This window comes from Canis lupus, chromosome 16 (assembly GCF_048164855.1).
Source record: "Canis lupus baileyi chromosome 16, mCanLup2.hap1, whole genome shotgun sequence".
Classification (NCBI taxonomy): Eukaryota; Metazoa; Chordata; class Mammalia; order Carnivora; family Canidae; genus Canis; species Canis lupus.
In genome coordinates, this window is record NC_132853.1 from 44,287,029 (window position 1) to 44,309,696 (window position 22,668).

The 22,668-nt window shown below is 38.2% G+C and overlaps 1 protein-coding gene and 1 long non-coding RNA gene across 8 annotated transcripts in view; one reads left to right on the top strand and one right to left on the bottom strand.

The window, feature by feature from the left end:
* The window catches only part of LOC140606909 (uncharacterized), a 183,013-nt gene that overhangs the window by 84,159 nt on the left and 76,186 nt on the right, over nt 1-22,668 (top strand). The window lies entirely within an intron of this gene.
* The window catches only part of KCNJ16 (potassium inwardly rectifying channel subfamily J member 16), a 203,573-nt gene that overhangs the window by 55,591 nt on the left and 125,314 nt on the right, over nt 1-22,668 (bottom strand). For 2 of the 4 annotated variants that reach the window (XM_072780989.1, XM_072780990.1), the window contains one exon: nt 14,658-14,789. The gene's annotated coding sequence lies outside the window, so the exon portion shown is untranslated. Of the gene's footprint in view, nt 1-245; nt 414-14,657; nt 14,790-22,668 lie in introns of those variants that run through there. The other 2 variants (XM_072780991.1, XM_072780993.1) reach the window with 1 other exon arrangement.

Sequence of the window (22,668 nt, forward strand, 5' to 3'; positions counted from 1 at the left end):
TATAGTGTCATGTAAAAGCTGACACTTTGAGAATACTTTTGACCAAAATTTCAAAAGAACTCAAGGTATATGACACACTAGTTAAAGCACTCGCATAGGAAATTAAATTATCTTAATTGCATTTAGCTCAACATTGACATTGACATTGCTGGACACAGAGCATTGCTGCCCCTTAAACAGAGGCCAGCAAGAGCAAAGCATAGGCTGAATGACTTTGTATAATAACAAAATAGAGCAATGCTTACCTTTTAATTCACTCTCCCTGCAGAGGATCTATGAGCTGGGTGCTCCCAGCTGAGCAATGGTAAAAATGTTCTTTAGTTAATAATAAAGGAAAGAAAACTCCAGACACCAAGAACCCGAGTTAACCATTGACACAGGTTTGTTCCTACAGTTCCACCTGAGAATCTACACAGGGAGCCCTTGGCATCTTATAAAGCAAGCGATAGCCGGTCAGCTGAGACAGAGGTTACCTCACAGCCCCGTCCCTCTGGAGGAGGTACAGCGTGAAGGGCATTCAAGCAAACCCTGACTAAGTTTTCATGAGGTCAGGGATATGAAGGAGGAAGATTTCCTGAGCCATAAATATGCTCAACAAATATTTACAAAACAGGGTTGTTGAGAGGTAACCTATGGAAATGCTTCTACTCAATGCAAAGAAATCCTTTTTACCAGAACTCCTGTCTACCTCTTAGCAAGTGAAGGCTGAGATCAAATCCCAATGAAAACTGAGACAGGACAACTAGAAATAGCTAAGCATCCATTCATTCCTTCATTCAACATGCCTTTAGTGATTAGTTACACTGTACGGCGCAGTTCTAAAGAACTAGCATCTTTGACTAAGACTGATAAACGGAAGATGGAGATTGAGGGAGGGTCCTCCCTCCTCCAACCACAAGGACCAGAGCTTAGGACAGTAATGATTAATAAAAAACACAGTCTTTGGTTCACATCCAGGACGCACAGTCTTAGAGTTACTCTGCCCCAGCAATAGGTCCTAAGAGGTGAAATGAAATGGCGAGTAGATTGTGTGGTCAAGCTAGCTGACCAGAGGTCAGAAAACTGAAGAATGAAGAAGTGAAGAGATGGCTTTAAAATGGTAGAGCCAAGAGAAAGGTCCAGAAAATTGTGAAAGGCAGCCACAAGAAACTAAAAAAATAACAATCCCAAGTTCTTCAGGACCTGGGGGAGCTGTATCTAGAAAAGTTCAAAAGGAAGATTGTGCAGACAAGGAATTAATATATGTCTTTTCTCCAAAGAGCATTGGCAACTGGGGGACCCAGGAGGCCCCATCCGATTTGTTCAGCCCTCCAAATTTAGGGGGTCATTTATGGGTTCTGACCATAGTTGGCATTTTGAAGTTTGGGCTTCCCCCACCCCATTTTTAAAAGCATGAATCGCTGAGGAAGCAAGATATGAATTTTAATGTTAGTGTTATTACCGGGTTTGTGATAGTGGGAGCTATGTACCCTGTCTGCATCCCAGTTGTCTCATCTGTAAAATAAGGATGATAAAAACAAGCACAAGACCTACCTTAGGAAGATTATTAGTGTCCCAAACCTGCTCGCTGTCATTAGGGATTTGACATTTTAACAGGAGCACTGATTGGCAACCTGCTACACAGCACCGGGCCTAAGAGTCTGAACCCTCTAAAGGATGTATCTTTTCAATTACCAGTAAATGTTAGGGAGGTGATGGACACAGAGTTGCCTCTTCTGCAGAGAAATCTGAATACCAGGGAACTAGGGCACGTCTGTACTAACTGAGGCAACTTCCACTGTGGTTTATCCACAATAAATCTGACTTGGTCATGTAGTGAGTATTTTATCACTTTCTCTGCTTGATTCCTTCCTTGTTTGAAAGCTGAGCTCCCTTTGTTAGCATTCCATCTGAAAGAACTTTTACAAGAACACCACGGTACACGTAACACCCTCCACTCCGCGAGGACCATTTCAGGAAAGGTAGCTTTGTTTGGGTGAGTGTTTGGATTGATCTGAGAAGATGAGACATCTAAACACAGCCTAAAAAAGACCGCAGAGAAGAGCAGGACAGCAGGCAAGATAGAGGACTTGGATGGTTTCCCAACTCCAACTGAGTCAGAAAATCACAGCGTGGCTTCATTCCTTTGTTTGAAGTAAATTCCCAGAACATCAGACACACCCATACTCACATGTAAGTAGAAAAACACTTTCTAAAGCCAGATGAAAATGATATCTGGGTTGGCTTTTCTGTTGCATGTCTATGCCTCCTAAATCTACCTTAACTGAAAATTAACTTCACTGAAGCTCAGCTTTGGTGAACTGCAATCCTCCCTGAAACAGAAAGAGATACCAAGGCAAATCAAAGGGGCCAGTGGGCATTAGGATTTGTCAAGTAACCAGAGGATGAAAGAATCCATTAATAAAGTGTAAAAACTTTAAGTGATAAAAAATTCTCTTTTTCCATAATCTGTACTTTATTGCCATTCAATGATTTTAGTAATGGCCTAAAAAAGGAGTTGGATTATACAAAGAGGTTACTTGTTATGTAGAAGTGTGGTATTATCACTCTGTCATTGAAAAATTGTTTTTGTTTGTTCAGCCCGATTCCTGTTTTTTTTTGTTGTTGTTGTTGTTTATTTGTTTTTTTTGTTTGTTTGTTTTTAAGTCCTGTGAGCTAAAAACAAGTTTAAATGGTGACGGCACAATTAAAAGAAGAAGATTCTGTGACATTTGGAAATTTTATGAAATTCAAATTTCAGTGTCCATAAACCAAGTTTTTTTGGAATACAGCCACACTCACTGGTTTGCATATTGTCAATGGTTGTTTTCAGTCTACAATAGTAGAGTCCGGTGGCCCTCAGAGCCTCAACAGAGACCATGTAGCCATCAAAGACTAAAATATTTAGTATCTGGTGCTTTACAGAAAAATGTTTGCCAATCTCCACACTTGCTAACATACACAATTCACTCTTCTCCAATGACAATGTTCTTCTTCTCTGATTAATGATTAATACAGAGTTAATGCCAAGTCGACTGTATAATCTAATATGTTTCTATCATACAATCCAGCAATAATCCTCCTTGGTCTTTACCCAAAAGAGCTAAAAACTTTGCCCACACAAAAACCTACACATTGGCATTTGGAGCAGCTCTATTCACAGTTGCCAAAACCTGGAACCAACCAAGATGTTCTTCAGTTGGTGAATGGATAAGTAAACTGTGGTTAAAGCACGAAGGAATCTTAAATACATATTACTAAGTGAAAGAAGCCAATCTGAGACGGCTACATACCATATGATTCCAACTATACGACATTCCAGAAAAGGCAAAACTATGGAGATAGTGGAAAGATTTGGGGAAGGGTAGCATGGAGAAAATAGGCAAAGCCCAGAGAACTTTCAGAGCAGTGGAAATACTCCTTAAAGTTTTAAAATGAATGATTCATGTCATTTTGCATTTGTCCAAACTCATAGAATATACAACACCAAGAATGAACCCTAAGGTAAGCTATAGGTGTGGTGCTTGTGATGGGTCCCTGCCGGTTCCCTCTTGATGAAAAAAAAAAAAAAAAATGCACCACTCTAGTAAGTGATGTTGGTAATGGAATTAGCTATGCATGAGTTGGGGCAGGGACTAGATGGGAAATCTGTACCTTTCCTCAATTTTACTAAAAACCTACAACTGCTTTATAAAAAGCTGAAAAATCTTTTTAAAAAAATCCTATCTTGGGGCACCTGGGTAGCTGAGTCAGTTAAGTGTCTGCCTTTGTCTCAGGTCATGATCCCAGGGTCCTGGCTCAGTGGAGAGCCTACTTCTCCTTCTGTCTCTGCTCCTCCCCTGCTCATGCCCTCTCTCCAGTGCATACGCACTCTCTCTCTCTCTCTCTCTGTCTTTCTGTCAAATAAAAAAAAAAATCTTAAAAAAAATTTTTGAAATCCTATCTTTCCTTCAAGTTCTTTTTACTAAATCCTTCCCTGTCTACTGTAAATATCAATTTATAATTTATTTTAAAAATGATTTTAAGAAAGAACAAACTTTCTAAGGGCACCGTTCTTTTTAATTTATATATTACAGTCCTTTGTTACACACATCATTTCATTTACTGAATTTTATTTTTTTATTTTTTTAAAATATTTTATTTATTTATTCATGAGAGACACACACACAGAGAGAGAGAGAGAGAGAGAGAGAGGCAGAGACACAGGCAGAGGGAGAAGCAGGCTCCCCACAGGGAGCCCGATGCGGGACTCGATCCTGGGACCCCAGGATCACATCCTGGGCCAAAGGCAGGGGCTAAATCACTGAGCCACCCAGAGATGCCCCCCCCCTTTTTTTAAATATTTTATTTCATTTACTGAATTTTAAATAGTAGTGGGTAAGGATTAACTTGAGTCTTAACGATCTTTGAATCCAACAATGCATCTAGCAGACACCTGTGACACTGTAGATGCTAAGCAATGAATGCTTTTCTTAAACAAGTATGCCATATTTGGGGGGGGTGTCTAAACAATTATTCTTTTTTAACTCCCCTGGACTCTTTTCTTTTGTCCAAGGTCTTTTGTCCATTTCCTACTTGTTCTGACACCGATGAAGACCTTCTTGCTGCCCAGCTACTCTACTCAACATCATAATTACTAGAAGATGCCTACATTTTTGTTTTTTGTTTGTTTGTTTGTTTTCTCTTCATCATCCTCTCAGATTTTTCTTTGTTGTATCTCATTTCACTTGAAAGATTGAAATGTACTCTTTTCCAAACCCTCCAGAATATATATGATAAGCAGCAGAGGAAAATGGGGGGTGGGGGGAGTTAATCTGAATTTACTTTCTTTTTTTTTCTTTTTTTAAGATTTTATTTATTTATTCATGAATGACACTGAGAGAGAGGCAGAGACACAGGCAGAGAGAGAAGCAGGCTCCCTGTGGGGAGCCCAATGGTGGATTCGATCCTGGGACCCTGGGATCACCACCTGACCTGAAGGCAGATGCTCAACCACTGAGCCACCCAGGCATCCTTGAATTTGCTCTCTTAAGGAGCAATCCAGTCCAGCATTTTTTATATGATGATGTCCTACATTTCAACAAATGATTTAAATAAAAATGATGAAGTTAACTGTATCAAAAAAAAGCCTGGTATACTGAATCATGCAAAGAGGCTAACAGCTGCATTATCCTTCCTAGAGGAGGAAAAAATGGAAAGAATACCTTTAAAAATCCCTCACAGATATTAAAGTGATATATGTGTTTTTTGGAGATAATATGAAGAAGAGTGCAAAGAAAGCAATAAAGATTCATCACAAGCCTGACTGCCCTTCGGTAAGACGATTTGTCTTCTTTTGCCCTATTGTTTTAAGATAAAATTGAGATTCAAATTGTATTAGCAGTTTTAATTCCTGTTTTTTAACCTTGGTCAAGGACCTCTTAATGTAAAAGAATGCATTCCCCTTAACCTTGGAATTCCCAACATCCAGGAGATACAAGACAAGCAGGTCTTTGGAGGCCTGTGTGCTGGCTTCCCAGTACCCCCATCCCACCCATATTTACTGGTAAGGTTGATACCGTGCTGTGGGCATTAACTGAAACTGTGCCTGCAGAGAGCTTTCTAAACTGGCAAGCATGCCACAGATGTGATGCAACATTTGAAGGCATGCCCAAGCATTAGGCAAATCCTGATCCTGTGCAACAAACGCCTGTATGTTGAGAAGCTGTCACTCTCCTCAAGGAAGCGTGCCTTCTGAGGGAATGAGGATCACATCAAAGGCGGCTCACTGGATTTCCAAAGACACCCTCCTTTTAGAGAGAGACCATTTTTGCTTTTATTAATCCTGTCTTTGTCTATCCTCGGGAAGATTTGAGGTAATTACCTGGATACTTCAAGCTCCAAATCCCCTAACTTCCTTACCACACCAATTACTTCATTAGGAGAAAAACTTGAGGGAGACCCATTTACCTGCCCAGTTGGTTCACTTCTTCCTCACTTTTCCCATTGGAGGCAGAGTCTTGTCCTTCTGTGCTTGTGCCCTTTTGTCCTCTGTCAAACTTCAGGGATGAATTATAGAAAGGAAGGTTCTTGTTGCCTCATTCCCTTCCAAGTCAGTTTTTTTTTTCCTATGCTTTCCTCCCCCCATCCCCCCTAAGTAAGAATTAAAAGTGATATTTCATTTGACAGCTGGTAACTAATCCCACCTTAGCAGGAAGGAGAACAGGAAGCCAGCAAAGCAATTTTCCATTCCGATGTCCCTTTCAATTTTTTTCCACATCAGGTACTTTTCAAAATCTAGACGTTTCCAGTGAGTCTGTCTATCTTCTTGTTTGGTCTCCTGGAGTCACATGTCCTTTAACTTCTTCTGCACCACCGATGAAAACCCTGACTGAACTGATGTTTGTAATTGAAGGAGGGAGAACTTGAGAACTTTTGAAATTCCAGAGGGAATATAACTGAAATGGGATTCCTTTGCTTATGCAAACGGGATTTTGGCTTTTGTAAAGATAAAGTTCACCCAGCGAGTCCCCCAAACCACACATCAAAATGCTTCATATTGTAATGAGAACTACAACTTCGACTCCTGAAATAAGTCTCTGCTCAACTATTTCCCCTGCCAGGCTGTCTTCCTCCCTTCTCCTCCTGCCTCCCATCTTTCCTTCCTTCTTCTCTCTCTTCCTTCCTTTCTCCATCCTTTCCTCCTTCCTTTTCTCTCTGCCTACCTCCCTCCCCTATTCATTTCTTCCTTTCTTTTCTGTTTAAATACTAAAGGGCTCTGTGCATTTTAATATGTTCCAGCCTTCCAGAATGTATATGAAGCAGAAGAAAAAGGAAAGAGTCAAGGAAAGAGTTGACTTGAATTTGTTTTGTCAAGGAACAACTCATTTCAGCATTTTCGTAAGACAATGTATGATATTCCAATGAATGATTTTTAGAAAGATTTATTAATTTATTTAAGAGAGAGAGAGAGAGAATGCATGCGTGCATGGGGGTGGGGACGGGAGGGGGTAGGCAGAAGGGGGAGGGAATCCCAAGCAGACTCCTCACTGAGCCCAGAGCCCGAGGCAGGGCTCCATCCCAGGACCCCCAAGATCATGAACTATGCTGAAATCAAGAGTCAGACACTTAACTGACTAAACCACCCAAATACTCCCAATGATTTTTTTTTAATGATGAAATTATTGTTTCCCAAAGTGGGTGATTTGTACAAGATATGAAAGAACTATATTCACGTAAGTTGCTGTCATTTCAAATGAAACAATTTAAGATGATGTCTACAGAAACATGTTAAATTCTGTATAAATCACATTTAACATTGCTCTGTTTTTCTGAATTTTTAAAAAAATTTCCAAGTGCATATTTTTACTGAAGTGATAACAATTAGTATCTAAATAAAAGAAATAAATACCTACTGAGTGCATGATAGTAGCAGGGACCTCTTTCAATGCTTCTGATGTATTAACTCACTTATTTTTCTCACTTAACCAGTGGGTAAGCTGAGGAAAGCACCGGTGTCTTATATACCTGCTCAAGACCCCATATCTAATCAATAATGGCCCCAGGAAGTCTGGCTATAGAACCAGAGATCTTAACCACTTGTTTTTGTCTAGGTATCAGCCGAGCAAATCTTTCTTTAGTTTAAAAATTATATTGTCTTGATTAGATATCAACGAGGAGTCCTGGACTGAATTTCACCCGCCCCCCAGATGAAAGCAAAATCATCTCAAATTATAGCCACTAGAGATCAGTTTTTGCATCTCTGGTTCTAAATACAGTTAATAAAATAGGCAAATACATCTAAGTTATAAGGAAAATCTCAATATCTGGTTTAGATAGTCTCTTTTTGACAGACTTAAAGTTCAAGGTAAGACAAATGTATTGGGTAAATTTATTTCTTCGCATAAGATTTTGTATGATTATTCAGTGTGTGCTAAATAATTCACCCAACTCAGATGGATTTCCATCTGTAAGGAACTTCTCAGCCTGCCTCCAGTACCCAGCTGCAGAGTGCCCCTGCCTGACCTCTAGATTCCCTGAGAGATCCCATGTGAAGGTCAGTGCCAGCTCCTTCGGGTCCTTTCAAACCCTGACCACGTTTCATTTGAGTTTCATATTATAGCTCATATTCTTGTGATAAAGTCCATTCTCTGCCTATTTTACTTGTTTACTTGTTTGAATATACTCAAATTCCTAGGACTTTTGGATCACTCACAAACCAGTAAAGAAACATCACTAAATTATAACTCCTTGAATCTTTTCACTGAATCTCATACCTGTTATGTAATAAAGCAGATGTAGAATTAGAATTTCTGAATTTTTCTAGAAGGAGGGAGGAGAAAAAAAAGAATAGGGCAGAAGATAGGAAAGCATCCTCATCTTTTGGAATAGGTTAGGTCAAGATATATATATACATATATATATATCTTGACTTAACCCTATTTATATAATATAAAATTTATATTTATATATAAAATTTATAACCTATTTAATAATATAAATTTATATAAAATTTTTAAAAATTTATATATATGCATATATAACATTCGATTTAGGGCAGCCCGGGTGGCTCAGCAGTTCAGCGACGCCTTGGGCCCAGGTGGTGATCCTGGAGACCCGGGATCGAGTCCCATGTCAGGCACCCTGCATGGAGCCTGCTTCTCCATCTGCCTGTGTCTCTACCTTTCTCTCTCTCTCTCTCTGTCTCTCATGAATAAATAATTAAATTATTATTTTTTTATTTAACACACATTTACTGAGCACCAGGCAATGTGTGTATAGTGTTCCTAACACTACTGTTAATGGACTAAAATAAGACATGGTCCCCTGCCTTTCCTCAAGGGATATTAGTCTAGTAGGACAATATAATAAGCATGGAAGCAACAACAACAAAACTGTTGAATCTGAAGTCCCTGGGAGGCTCAGTGGTTGAGTATCTGCCTTTGGCTTGGGGTGGGGGGTGATCCTGGGGTCTCGGGATCGAATCCTGCATCGGGCATCCTGTAGGGAGCCTACTTCTCCTTCTGCCTATGTCTCTGCCTCTCTCTGTGTGTCTCTCGTGAAAGAATAAATAAATAAAATCTTTTTTTTTAAAAAAGGTTGAATTTTAGGTAATATGAATGCTTAAAAGAAGCACAAACCCAACTGGTATGAGATCAACATACGGACAATTTAATCCACTGGTGATCAGCAAAAGTTGCACTCAAGTGGTAATTTCATGAATTTTCAAGAGGTATAAAAGTTTATGCACGTATTCTGAACCTAAAGAAAAACATGAACAAAGACAGAATAGAGAAACTATTGGGGAGAAAACAGTGTTACAGGTTGATGTGGTTTGGGGCACCTCCTATGAAGCAACTGCTGAAAAAAGCGGTGCCAGATCCTGGGAGAATTTCATCTTTCACAGAGGATCCTGTGTTCGCTGTGGTAGGCAATGTGGGGCCAACCAAAGGCCAGAGTCAGAATGGGAATCTGCTCACAAATTTGAGTAGAAAAAGACAATGCGTGGGGGAGGCGCATAAAAAAAGGGGGTTGAACAAATCAGGAGTCATTTATTAATGAGAGCTGAAGTTAGTGAGTAGAGAGAGAATTAGGCAAAAATAAACAGAATAAAAATGGTTTTATGTTATTTAGCAGTTGATAAAACTAAGCAATAAAGCAGAGAAGAGCCAAAGATAATTCTGATTTTTCATGATCTGAGTATGTGGGAAGAATTCTGCTGAAGATTCTTTGCTTCTTAATGAGAAAAATATTTTTCAATGGCATCAACTAAGTACAAGCAACCAATGTACAAGCAATGTTACCAGAAAGTCAGAAAACTGGGTTCTACCTCTGGACTGAAAATGAACCACAGTTATGACCCTTGTCAAGACACTATGTTTTTGTAGCTTTGTTTTCTGGTATGCAAGGTAGGGTTGGATGATCACCATTATTTCTTCTAAATATTTAATTTCTGTGTTCCATATTAAATGAAGCTTCATAAATAAGAACAGGGATTGTCTTTTGTTTTGTCTACACTGCAAAATCAATGACTAACGCTAGTACCTACACTGTCGCATGGGCTCAAATAAATACATGCTTAATGAATGAGTGAATGAATAAATCAACAAAAGACTGTGTGTTTATATCAAGATGAAAGGACTGATCAATTCAGTTTTTGTTTTTTGGGTGTGTGTGTGTGTGTGTGTGTGTGTTTAAGATTTTATTTATTTATTTATTTGAGAGAGAACAAGAGCGATTACAGAGGGAGAAGGAAAGAGAAAAGCCAACTCGCCCCTGAGCAGGTAGCCAATGTGGGCCTCAATCCCAGGACCTGAGCTAAAGGCAGAAGCTTAACCGACTGAGCCACCCAGGCACCCCTTGTTTTTGTTTTTAAGTCAAAGTAGCCATTTGAAGCTTTAGCTTCAGTATTAGAGCTGGATTAGACACCAAAAAATTATAGTCACACTTCTATAGTCTTCAAAGTTATTTGCTATGGCTCATATGCTAATGTTCCCAGCCATTATTACTCTTCAAAATGGAAGATTTCTGTACATTTCTGTAGATCCCTTATTCCCATTGCTATCTCTACAGGTTGCTAATACTATATAAAATAGAGATCTAGTTGAGACTGAGATGGAAGGAGTTACTTTGAAATTTCACTGGTTTGGAAATCTTGCATTTGGTTGTAGATTTCTATAGTGCTGTTTGAAGATAAAATACATCTTGAATGTTTTTTTTTTCCTACAATAAATTGACTGACTCTATTTATAATGCCATTATTTTGGTACCTTGTAAATCACAATCCAGCTTAGAAAGCACCATATTTCACATTGAACTATTGCATCGATTCACAAGGCCAAAAATGAAGAGGCCAAAATTCAGCAGAACTGTGTAGACAAACCTCTGCACACAGTTATTCTAGAAAGTGTATTCATAGTTTCTCCTTTTCTGATCTATGAGTTTCAAAAGCAGGTTGCTAAGTATTAATACATTCTCTTCCCCACAACAAAAACACACATTACAAAATATCTTAATATTTAACACTATATATACAAAATACCTAGATGATAGATTGAATGTAATGAAGATACTTGAAGTTGTATCTAACGGCCTATGTGCTACCTTATCCCAATCCCAATCCCTGCTATTTTTCCTTCTTATTTGAAATTTAATAATATAATGAATTGGATATGCAAACCATTTAGTCTATGCTATAGACTAAAAGTATAATAAGATAAAATTGGACCTTCATAAGATAAAATAAAACATTAATAATAAATACTTTGTAAGATAAAATAATACTTTGTAAGATTACATTTAATATTACCCCAAATAATACTTTGTAAGCATAAAATAATACTTTGTAAGATTATATTTAATATTATCCCAAATAAGTAAATGTACAGTGTTCATTTCAATAACTTATGAATCACAGAAGGTGTTTTTATGCTGATTTGCACTCATATTACAGCAAAGATGTAATTACATTGTTTATCCAGAGTATTTTAATAAGCTCAGTGTTAGCATTATATTCTTAATAGTGAATTTAGGAGGAAGTTTAAATGAAACTATTCTCCTCTCTTATGCAAACTGTAATCTCTATGAAGTGGGATTTGGTAGAAGAAAGAGATGTCACTGTGTGTACATGTGTGTATGTGTGTCTGTCTGCTTTGATGGAAGAGCTAAGAAACTAATGGAGTAACATTCCTGTTATTTACAGGAATAAAATGTTCTTGAGTGGGTGAGATGGCTACGCTCTCTTAATAATGGGAAATAGGAATATTAGCACTACATTTCCGATTACTGAACCCATCTATTTTGTTTCGCCTGCCCACAGAGCAGAAAGACATACATTGTTCTGGCAGGACTGAATATGCAAGGTTGACCTTCTCGTTCCCCTTGAACCAATTTTCACAAAATGGAACCCAGTAAAAGAAAACACAGGGATCCCCAAATGCATACTGAAAAGTAATCCATTTTTCACTCATCAGATAACAGCACTTAATGACTTGGGTAACCCAACTTCACTCTCCTATGGCCTTAATGAAAAGGCCAGTTCATTCCATTAGGAAATCAGTGAGATGAATCGTAATGAAAAACCATGATTCTTTGCCAGGATTTAGCAAAGGCCATGAATAGCCCAGCTTAAAAGTTGAATTTCTTGTTTTCCTTCCTGTGTGGCTCTCTTTGAAAAGACAAGAAAATGGTCCATTTGGTCTTTGGAAAACCCATCTCAAAGTGTGAGGCACTGCCAACTGGTTAGGTTCATCCCAGGTAAATGAAGCCACAGGAGAATTAGGAATAAAATGACCAGAGGGCAAATTTGCAAATGAAGACAAAGTAACATGTTTAGGTTTTCCTGCTAATGTAGGGAGGATAGTGAACAGTTTGTATTTCATAGGAAAGAGCACCTTCTGGGCATGGAGTCCTGACACATGAAAGTGTTTTGTGCCTCCTCCCTTCCCCCATTCCCATCACCCATGAGTTCTCCTCTCTGATGTAGTGGTTCTGCTGTAACATGACATGAGTGTTCTTAAAGATCACCATGCTACACATGATCTAGGGGGAAAAGAAGGACTTAGAGGAAAACAGGGTGGGGGCATAATACTCAAAAGTTTGGTCAGTAATATGTTAAAAAATGAAATAAAAAAAAAGTAGAACCCTAACAGAAGGAATGGCCAAGTTTTACACTTCTCAGTATTTTTGTTTGTTTGTTTTTTGTTTGTTTGGTTTTTAAAAAAAAATTTTTTTTTACACTTCTCAGTATTAAGGAATGCATAAATACTACAATAAATATGGTATTTGCCTTGAGAAAGGCCTGAGGTTTCCTTGTGGCCGTGGACATCAGAAGAAAGGTTCATAGATTATGAGTTATTACAAAGTGGTAGAAGGAAGATTATCTGAAATCTAATGGAAAGTTGTAAGACCAAGGATGGGTGCATGAGTCCGTAACACATGTGGTGCACTGAAATGATGGGTAGATGTCCAAGGATTGTGCAGGTGGGTTTTGTGTATTTTTGTGCCACTCAGACCAGGTAGTACAGTTGTTTTCACTCACCTAGTGTTTCTTGAGGACAAAATCACATCTAGGCAAACACACAGCTGGCTCAAATTTCATATTATGCTCACATTGTTTCCTTGTATAGCAAATGTACTGGAACTAACTTACATTTTCAAAACATGTGTTACAGCAGGACTGACTATATATTCTCACATTATATTTATTTAATACCTAAACAGTCAAATGAAGAGTTCAAGATTTTCTCATCTTGTGGAGATTTCCAGATAGCTGCTCAGGGTTGTGTTGACATATTATATCATTCTACCTCTATAGTCATTAATTGGCCCCAATGGTACCATTCCCCTACTCATGCTAGAGGACCATAATTATGGTGGAATTGAAGAAATTGATCAAGAGCTTCCTTTCTTCTTGCATGATGGAGTGCCTAATTGATCGGATTGATTGTATTATGTTATCCTTCCAACTCCTCTTCCATCTTCTATCCTGCTAGGTTTTGTTTTTGTTTTTTGTTTTTATAATTCTTCTATTTGTTCCAGATCTTAATCTCAGTATTCTATAGCATATCAACTTAGCATTGCTACATTCTGAAAATTTCTTATCCTTGAAATCTTCTTTTCTAATTTCCTTTACAGTTGGATTTTGTTGTTACTGTTTTGTTGTTTTGTTGTTGTTCCAAGTCTGTGACACTAATCCACTCACACAAAATACCCAAAGCAAATGCTTTTCACTATATCTCATCTGGTTTTTCAATAGTGTGCAGAGTTCAGAATCTTCTCTGTCTAGGAATCTTATTCACTCTTTGGAAAAGATTTTACAAGGATCCAACATAAATATAAAATAACAGGAACACCCACACCATGCTTGGCCTCTTTTTCAGCATGTTTTTAATGCTAATCCAAGAAAACAGCCTGTAAAATATGCACACACGTATGTACATTGCAGATCTTCTTGTAAACATCCCTTCTGTGATTAAATTGATTCCTGAGGAATTGGTTAAGACAAGCAGTACCAAAGGTCACTTTCAAAACTTCCTGTGCCCCTGAGAATGTTTTGTGTTAATAATATGCATTAGTTTTATAGCCACTTAAGAAGACCTCGTTTATGTCAAACCAGAAACAGAGAGCCAAGATTAAACTAGGGTAAAACCCTACCACTTCTATAGAATCAAAAGAATGCAGACTTCTGGAAACAAAAGAAAGCCGAGTTTGGAAAGACTCACTGAAAGTCTCAATCTCTTGATATTTTATCCGAAAGCCTCCACACAAACAAAAAGCAACAGGTAACTGTGTCATACAGGGACAGAGGCTGTGTGTTGATCAGCTAGGATGATAGATGAGAAACACAGGAAAGAGCCAGACCTAGGATCACAATTTTTAAAAAGTAAAACAACAGAGGAGTTGGATTCTCCATGCTAATAAACTCACTAAACAGGATTTCTTTGCCATTGTAAATAAAGTAAAAATCTTAGAGAACCTTTTAAACTTCACATTTAGGGATGTGTGTTTCTTCATTTTCTTGAATACAAATAAGCAAATATCAATCAATCAATCACAGGCCCCTTCCGGGGCAAACTTGGCTTGAATCATCAAATGGGGATACCACGTGAGAACAATATTTGCTTTCTCCAGTTAATAGAAAATCAGCAGATGTTTCAGAGAGAGAACATGGCTTCATGGACAGTATTAAACCATCTTACCTACATCGCTTTGAAGACAAATGTTTCCATTTCCTTTACGGAGCCAATATATTTTGCTTTCTCAGAGTAGCACAACACAATTCCATAAACCATAGATGGCTGGTGAGTCACTTCTTTTCTTCTCTTTTTTTCCTAGAGATCAGAGATTATCAGAGCTTGAAATTTGAATGTTGTGTAACTACCCCAACTCTCCAACATTGCTCATGAAATTTCTGAAGTTTTAAGCAGAGAAGGAAAACACGTTTTAAAAAAATCAGATTCTTTTTAAAGTGGGAACTCAAATTACCAATGTCCTGCCCTTACTGGGTTGCTGTTGTCATATTCTACATGGGAGACTTCTCTCATATGATTGTAATTACCAACATAACCAAGCTATTAAGAGTATGGCATCAGGGCCTGCCCGTAATAGTGCCTAAGGTGATTTGTTTTAAAAGGGAGAGAAAGAACTGCAGATGAATGAACTGTAGGAAACTGAATTGTGCAAGTTATGCACTTCAGCAGCACTGTCCCAAATCCAGCTCATTCGGCCCAGCTCAGGTATCAGTAACTGGAGGAGGGCAGGGAACAACAATCAGTCAAAAGCACTCCTGTCTGATAAGTTCTAAGCTTGTGACAGGTAATGTATTGTACAGTTAGGTCCTCCAGGAGAGGGGCCAAGATATAGAAGAGTCTAGTGGTGGGACTAGCCACTCCTAAATGTGGGTCAAAATGATTTAAGTATAAAGGAAAAAAGATAAAGATAAAAATAGCGTATAACCATTGTGCAGAAAATACATCCAGGATTTCTCATCATTTCTACTCCAGCAGATTTTTACTATTTATTTTACATTATTATGTATTTTATTTGTTTAGCTGGACATAGATGCTCTTGTTAATTGCTAATTTCCTCACTCACACTCAGCTTCGCGTACTGATACGTCTAATCTGTAAGCATTTCTGAGCTCTGTCTTGGATGCTGTGATCTTGAATGATTTGCTTGAATCTACTACCTGAAACCTGCTGACATTCCACCTATTGGCTGGTCTCCTGGTACTTTACCACTTGTCCTGAGAGAGTGTGGATTTTCTATTCTTCTTTGGTTACCTATATTTGGGGTCAGTGCCTCTCTTTCAAATAGGTTTGTCCCATAGCCAGGTTAACTCCTCAGTGCAAGTCCATTAATGGTTTTCTGTACTTCCACTTGGGCATATGAAAGGAAAATCCTAGCATGATTGGGGAACGCAGTTTGGATGCCTGACGCTTAGCCAGCACTCTGCACATATCAGTAAAAGAACGTGTTAATGAATTGACTTGGCAAAGTCAAACTGTTGAGTCATCTAAACATGCAGACATAGCTTGTGCTATGACAGCGCCAATCTCCATGCATCAGCATATAATGGGAAGCAGATTGCTACCAGTTCTCTCAAATTAGTCAGGAATGGACAAAACAGCTTCTACTAATAACAATTTCCTAGCATGCCTCTGTGAAGAAGAATGTGCACAGAAAAAAACAGGTATTTCACCTCTGTAGTACATTATGATAGGTGGTTATGACTCGTGACCTTTCCCATCATTCAAACAGTTATCCTTAAAAAATGTTTAAAAATTATATATATATATATAAAATTATATATATAGTAGATATTGTATATATATAACAATATATAAGCACACACATATATTTATGAGATAGAACTCTTGGGGGGATGATTTCTAAAATAAAATAATAAGTAAGTTCTGGACCATTTCATTAAATCTCATTAACCAGTTGAGTCTTGTTTCAGAGGGTATCCATATGAGATGGTAAGCACTAACTAGGTGTAGAAAATAGTAAGTGTTTATTAAATCACATAAAATTGAATTGTATGATGTTGAAAAGAAGTCACAACCTGACTACATAGTTTGAAAAAACTGGTCTTAAAATTGAGAGATCTAGCTCATAGTCTCAACTTTGCCACTTACTCATCTGTGATCTTGAGATGCCACTTCACTTCCCCTCGTTTCAATGTTTTATTGGCAAAGTTAAGATAAGCCAAAAGTCAAACCTTAGATTTTTTTTTCCAGACTAGAAATTCCATGACCTTGGATAAGTTTTTGTCCTATAGTTTCATTGTAATTTACTATTCTATGAGAATAAGCTAAAACTTTAGATATGTCCTCCTTTGCTCTTTCTTTTTAACATGCAAACCAACTATCAGATGGTTTTTAATTTAATGGGTTAGAATGAAATCAGCCAAAGTATTTCACCTTAAAGGTGACTGTATAATGTGTCATTCTGATGTTCAGTAATATTGCTGGCTTATGATATGCTAATCAGGCCTATCTCTGAAAATGGAGCTACAAATACATACATTGCAATTCAGGTGCAGAATTTTCCCCCATCACAAATACTGTGGTTTCTTGATGAAGTGAGTTAGAAATGTCTCATGTACAAATGGCTTTGAGTGGAGTATAGAATCTTTACATGGAGGCTGCTTCATTAGTTTGGCCCTTGGGATGGTGATGGTGGTATTCAGAGCCATGGAAAAAATGTGTGCTCTGACTAAAAATGAAGCAGGATCCTGTCACAGAAATACATCCATTCTGGCACCTGGATCCTAGTATTCTTGTTCCTGATCCTTTACTATTTGTTGGTTTGGTCAGTGGACAAAAGGAAGTTGTTCCAAAACAACCAGATGGAAAACCATAAGCTCAGTGAAACCCGAGAATTGTTTGAACAGGCGCCCATGCAGCAAGGTAACAGTGCCAAAACGGGTCAAAACTCCCCAAAGCACAGGAGTGTCAACTATGCGTTAGAGGGACTTTAAAATATTAATTGTCATCCATCCAAATTTCAAAAAAGAGCACCTGCTCTATGTATGGAAGGAATTAGTATCTCTTTACTTCAAGCCAGCCTCAGTCAGCAGCAGAGGTGGACAGAATGAGACACAGAACTGCAGAGCCACATGAAGTGTCTTCTTCTCTTTTTTTGCTAAGTCAGGGTACCCATTCTCTAGGGAGCACAAATCTCTCCTTGAGGGCTCATTCTCATGATTACACAAATTCTATACTAATGACACAGACTCTAAAAATGAGAACTCACCACTAAGCCTAGTAAACCAAGAAACGCAGTAAGACATCCTGCCCTGGTCCTTTTGGCCTTTACTTTAGTTACATAACTATTAGTAAATAATGAACCCTCTCATTATACATTTGAATTGCACTTGTTTCAGGCATTTTCTGAGAAAAAGCTTGTATCATGATAAAGGAATAGAAACTAGGTTTGTTCTGTATGTCCTCGTTTTTCCCCAGAATAGCCACAAATCCATTACTGCCAACTAGTTAAAAGAGAATGAGCACAGAGAGAAAAACTCACAGGGAAACAACCATCTTGAGCTATTTATAGCAGCTTTTGCCTGTGTAGCCTTTGCTATAAAGGTCAGACACTAGGTTAAGCACTTCAAGTATGTTATCTTGTTTAATCCTTATAACCTCATGTGTCAATACAAAATTATCACTCCTATTTTACAAATAAAAATATGAGCCTTGAAAAAGTTGGCCTCAAAGTCACATAAGCTAGTGAGCGTCCCAGGTTCTCCTCATCACTGGCCTTCCTCTTCTACTTGGGCTTTTGCATTATGGCACTTGGGGCAGAAGTGAACTTGTCAGCCTCTTTCATCTAAATGAGAAATTTCCTCTTGAATGAAAACAGATTTCTGCAGGGTATTCTAGAAAGAAGGAAAATGCACATTGGCAGAACCCAGCCATTGATTGAATGTTAACTGTCTTGGATGTTGCAATTCTCTTGAAAAGTAAATAGGAAGTAGCATATACCAAACTCTTTTTCAGGACTCCTCTTCATCAACAGTGGTCTAATACGTTGCGTTAGTCACTTTTTTCCCCCTTGAACTCTCACTACTTCATTAAAAAATATGTGCCTTCCTCTGACTGTTAGAATAGGGCTCACACTGTCACAAAAGTGATTGTCAGGGTCATCCTGAGAAAACACCAGGCTCTCTTGAACCAGACACACATACTGGAGGTCAGATGGGGCACTTCATTCATTTCCTGAAATTACTTAAGCCCTTGAAACTGATACTGATCTGCAAGTTCCTGAATGTTCTAAACACCCAAACCACAATGGGATTGTGGAAAGAGAAGGTTGCAAACTGGTTCTCTGGGATTAACCAAATGGGATTTTCATTCGATATGATAATGAGCAAGATGAAATTCAAGAATTTGACAAAATCTCAGTAAAGACAACGAATTATAGAGTTGAAGAGGATATGATCATCCTCACTTCAAAATCTATAGGAGTTACCCAGCTTTACTCAGTCTTTAATGAGACTTAATGCTTAACCATCTGTTTGTTAAGTGACTTCCCCCAGAGGCTCACTTCCATTTAAACGATATCCACTTCACGTTTTAAATCTCACTAGAAAGTTTCCTTTAACTTTCTATTTTCCAAGCTATGCCCTTTCATGTTATTAGAATCATGGGTAAAATGACCAAATTTTGTGGGAAAAAAATCAGGATATATGGTCCAGGGGAATATGTTTTTGATTTATGAGTTTATTTCCAAATAAACAAAATTTGATTATCCTTTTAATGGATTGCCTTTATTGAAAAGCATATAAAGGCACATAGGCAGACTGCCATAGAAAATCTGATTTGCCTGGTCACGGGACACCTTCCTTAATCATTAAACAAAAATAACAGCCACCATTGTGGAAAACCTTAAAGACTTAGCCACGTCAATATCCTAACAGTAAAAAATAAACAGTTTTAAATAAATAAGTAACAAACAACTACAAATAAATAAGTAACTTATTGTCACCTTGAAAGTAAGGCACACACTTAATATTTACAAGTCAAAGTAATTACTTAAGTTCAATCAGAAGTGATAGTGGTTTTTATTTTATTATTTTATTTTATTTTATTTTATTTTATTTTATTTTATTTTATTTTATTTTATTTTATTTTATTTATTTTTAGAGATGGGGAGAGAGACAGAGCCAGGGGGATGGGCAGACAGATAGAGAATCTTGAGCATGGAGCCCACATGGGGCTTATCTCAAGACCCTGAGATCATGACCTGAAATCAAGAGTCCAGGCTTAATCAACTGAGTCACCCAGGCGCCTCAAGAAGTGATAGTGTTTTTATAATCAGACATTAGTTACAATCTTTTGAAATCTACACATCAAGGTTGTCTTAAAAATACAAAGGACTCTCATATGTTAACCCATTAAAGCACGCAAGACCCACTTAGAATTTCTTTTTTTTTTTTTTGGTCAAATTCTGTCTATACCGTCTATTATCTATTATTCAGGATCATCAGAGCAAAATGTCAGAAAACCAAACATAGAATTTTGTCCCAAGCTACCATTTCATAGGCATAATCTGGTTTCACTCCAGCTGCCTTTCAGTTTTGTTCTCTGCCAATGTATAGTACTTTGACCAATGACACTCCAGGAAGGTGGGTTCCATAAGTCATCAGGACCAAGCAATACAAATCTGGGGAAGAAGTAAGCATGGAGGATCAAGGAAACAGAATCTGCTCTACACTAGAGAGCTGGCCCTTTTCTCCCTTTCCTTTTCAAATGAACTTTTCCATCTTGTTTTTCATTTTCCCCTGCTTGGTGCTCCCTTCTAAACTCTCCAAGCTCCTGGCTAAGGTCTAGATAGAATTGTAACACACACACATACACACACACACGTGCACACACACGTAGCAGTAACCACTGAGGTGGGAACGTCCACATTTTATACCTCTAAGAAGCATAACAAGAAGAGGAAGTCCTAAAAAAATAAAATAAAATAAAATAAAAAATAAAAAAAAAGAAGAGGAAGTCCTGGATGTACATGATGGTTTGTTAGGTAAACTGCCCACTTCTGAAGGGCAATGGGTACAGTTTGACAAACGGACTCCCCTTTATACCACCTGATTAACCTAGACCACCAGAGACCAAAACTCAGGGCACCTTTGACCATGAAAGCCCCACACCACCTCCTGTCTCCTGCTTTTGCATTTCAAGCCTCAGCTGCTCAATCCTACCCCTGACTTGCTTACAGGGCCATTCACAACTGTAGTATGAAAATGGATTGGTTTTATTTGTCTAATCAAGAAAGTTTAAAGCCTAGAACAGCTAGATATCCTATACCAGTGACCTATCCAAGGCCCATGCATCTTCAGTAAATCCTCCCTTCCTCTCAGGCTACGCGAGTCCTTCCATACCACATTGTCCAAGGCTTTTTGATCACACTTGTCACTACAAATTATGATTATGTATATGCACAGTGCCCTTCCCCATCATACTGGAAACCTCTCAAGGCCTTGTCCCCATCATTTTGGCTGCCGCTGCCCACCCTCCTCTGTGTCTTTAACTCTCCACGGTAACTTCATAGTAGGCATTTCATATTGACTTCTTAAATAAACATAAAAGTGAATGAATAAATGACCTTCATGTCAAAGAATGCCTTGACCCTGAAGAAAAATATGGCCTGTGTTATTTTGCTCTCTTTACTACTACTCTTTATCACAGAGTAGGTAGGCACCATGAGATACGAATTGCTTCCTCAGTCTGATCTTATTTACTCTTTTTCCTATAGTCTGAAGGAAAGGCAACAACAGGCTTCCTGTTTGCTAAGAGCAAATCTGCTTGCCTTTGGGTGCATTTTTTTTCTAGCTTGCTCTCAGTTCCTCAGTGAGTCTCTTCACCCAGACATGCAGCTTCATACTTTGGTGTGGCTGCGCTGCTCTGAGAGAATCCACATTTTCTAGTCTGTTAAAAATGACCTTTGTCCTTCATCAACCCTGTTCAAAATTAATGTGTTTTGAAGGCAAGTGAACTCAATGTGGGGACTCAGACAGAGAAACAGAATGACAAGTAAATCAATGGTTGTTCACAGTCATTAGATACTTTTGAAGATAATTTTTTTAAATAAATGACTAAATTTCCTTTAGAATATAGGCTAATATATCTTAAATAACATTTCCCACTGCAGCCATGATTTGTGGTAGTGATCAAGATGATTGAACTGGATAGTCTAGATTTTCAAAGTCACTCATTCCCATTTTCACAAGAATTTCTGGGAAAGAAAAACGCAGCAGAGGTCAGAGGGCTTGGAGGTAGGAAGGAGAAGTCCACAGATTCAGTTTCAAAGCTCCCCCATGCATGTGATACCCAGCAACAAGAGACTTGCCCCTGGAGAAGAAATGTGCCTTCCAGAGAGTCAGCTGGAAAAGAGAAACAAAACCCCCAGATGAAATGGCCTTCACACCTTTGAAGCTTACATAATAATTGTTTTTAAGTCTTTTGACACCAATGGGTGGAGGGACACTGTGAAACCATGTCTAAAATTTTCTCCAAGTACAAAAGAAAATTTAATTGCCAAATTATAAATCAAGGCTCCAGTACTGCCAAAAGGCCTTGCGTATAATATAAAAAAGGATTTCTGTTTTGTTTTGTTTTGCTTTAGCTTCTCCACATGCATGGCCCAGCAAATTCAGCAGTGAAAACTTAGAGAACACATCTCAAATCTGAAGAAATCTGCCTCTGGCAAGGTAAAGGCGAAACTTGACTGATACACTGGCTTCCCCGAGTGTTGCATTTAAGAAAAAAGTGTCAAGTATTTGCCTCAAGGTCTTGTTAACTAAGAGTCTTGTTAACTAAGAGGAAGCCATGAATCTAGGGCTTACAACTCCAGAAATCTTCTGCAAATTAAGAAACACTTTTAGAGTTTTAGGAGAAGGGAATGCCTGGTTGGCTCAGTGGTTGTCTGCCTTGGGCTCAGGTTGTGATCCTGGGGTCCCAGGATTGAGTCCCACATCCAGCTCCCTGCAGGGAGCCTACTTCTTCTTCTGCCCATGTCTTTGCCTCTCTCTGTGTGTCTCTCATGGATAAATAAATTAAAAAAAAAAAAAAGTTTAGGAGAAGTGGACTTCCTGAGCTCTGTTTCTTACCAGCACATTACCAGGTCTTCTGCAATATTAGGACCTAAATATATCCAGACAAAAAAGTGACTGTCTGAGAGACTTTGGAAAAATAATAG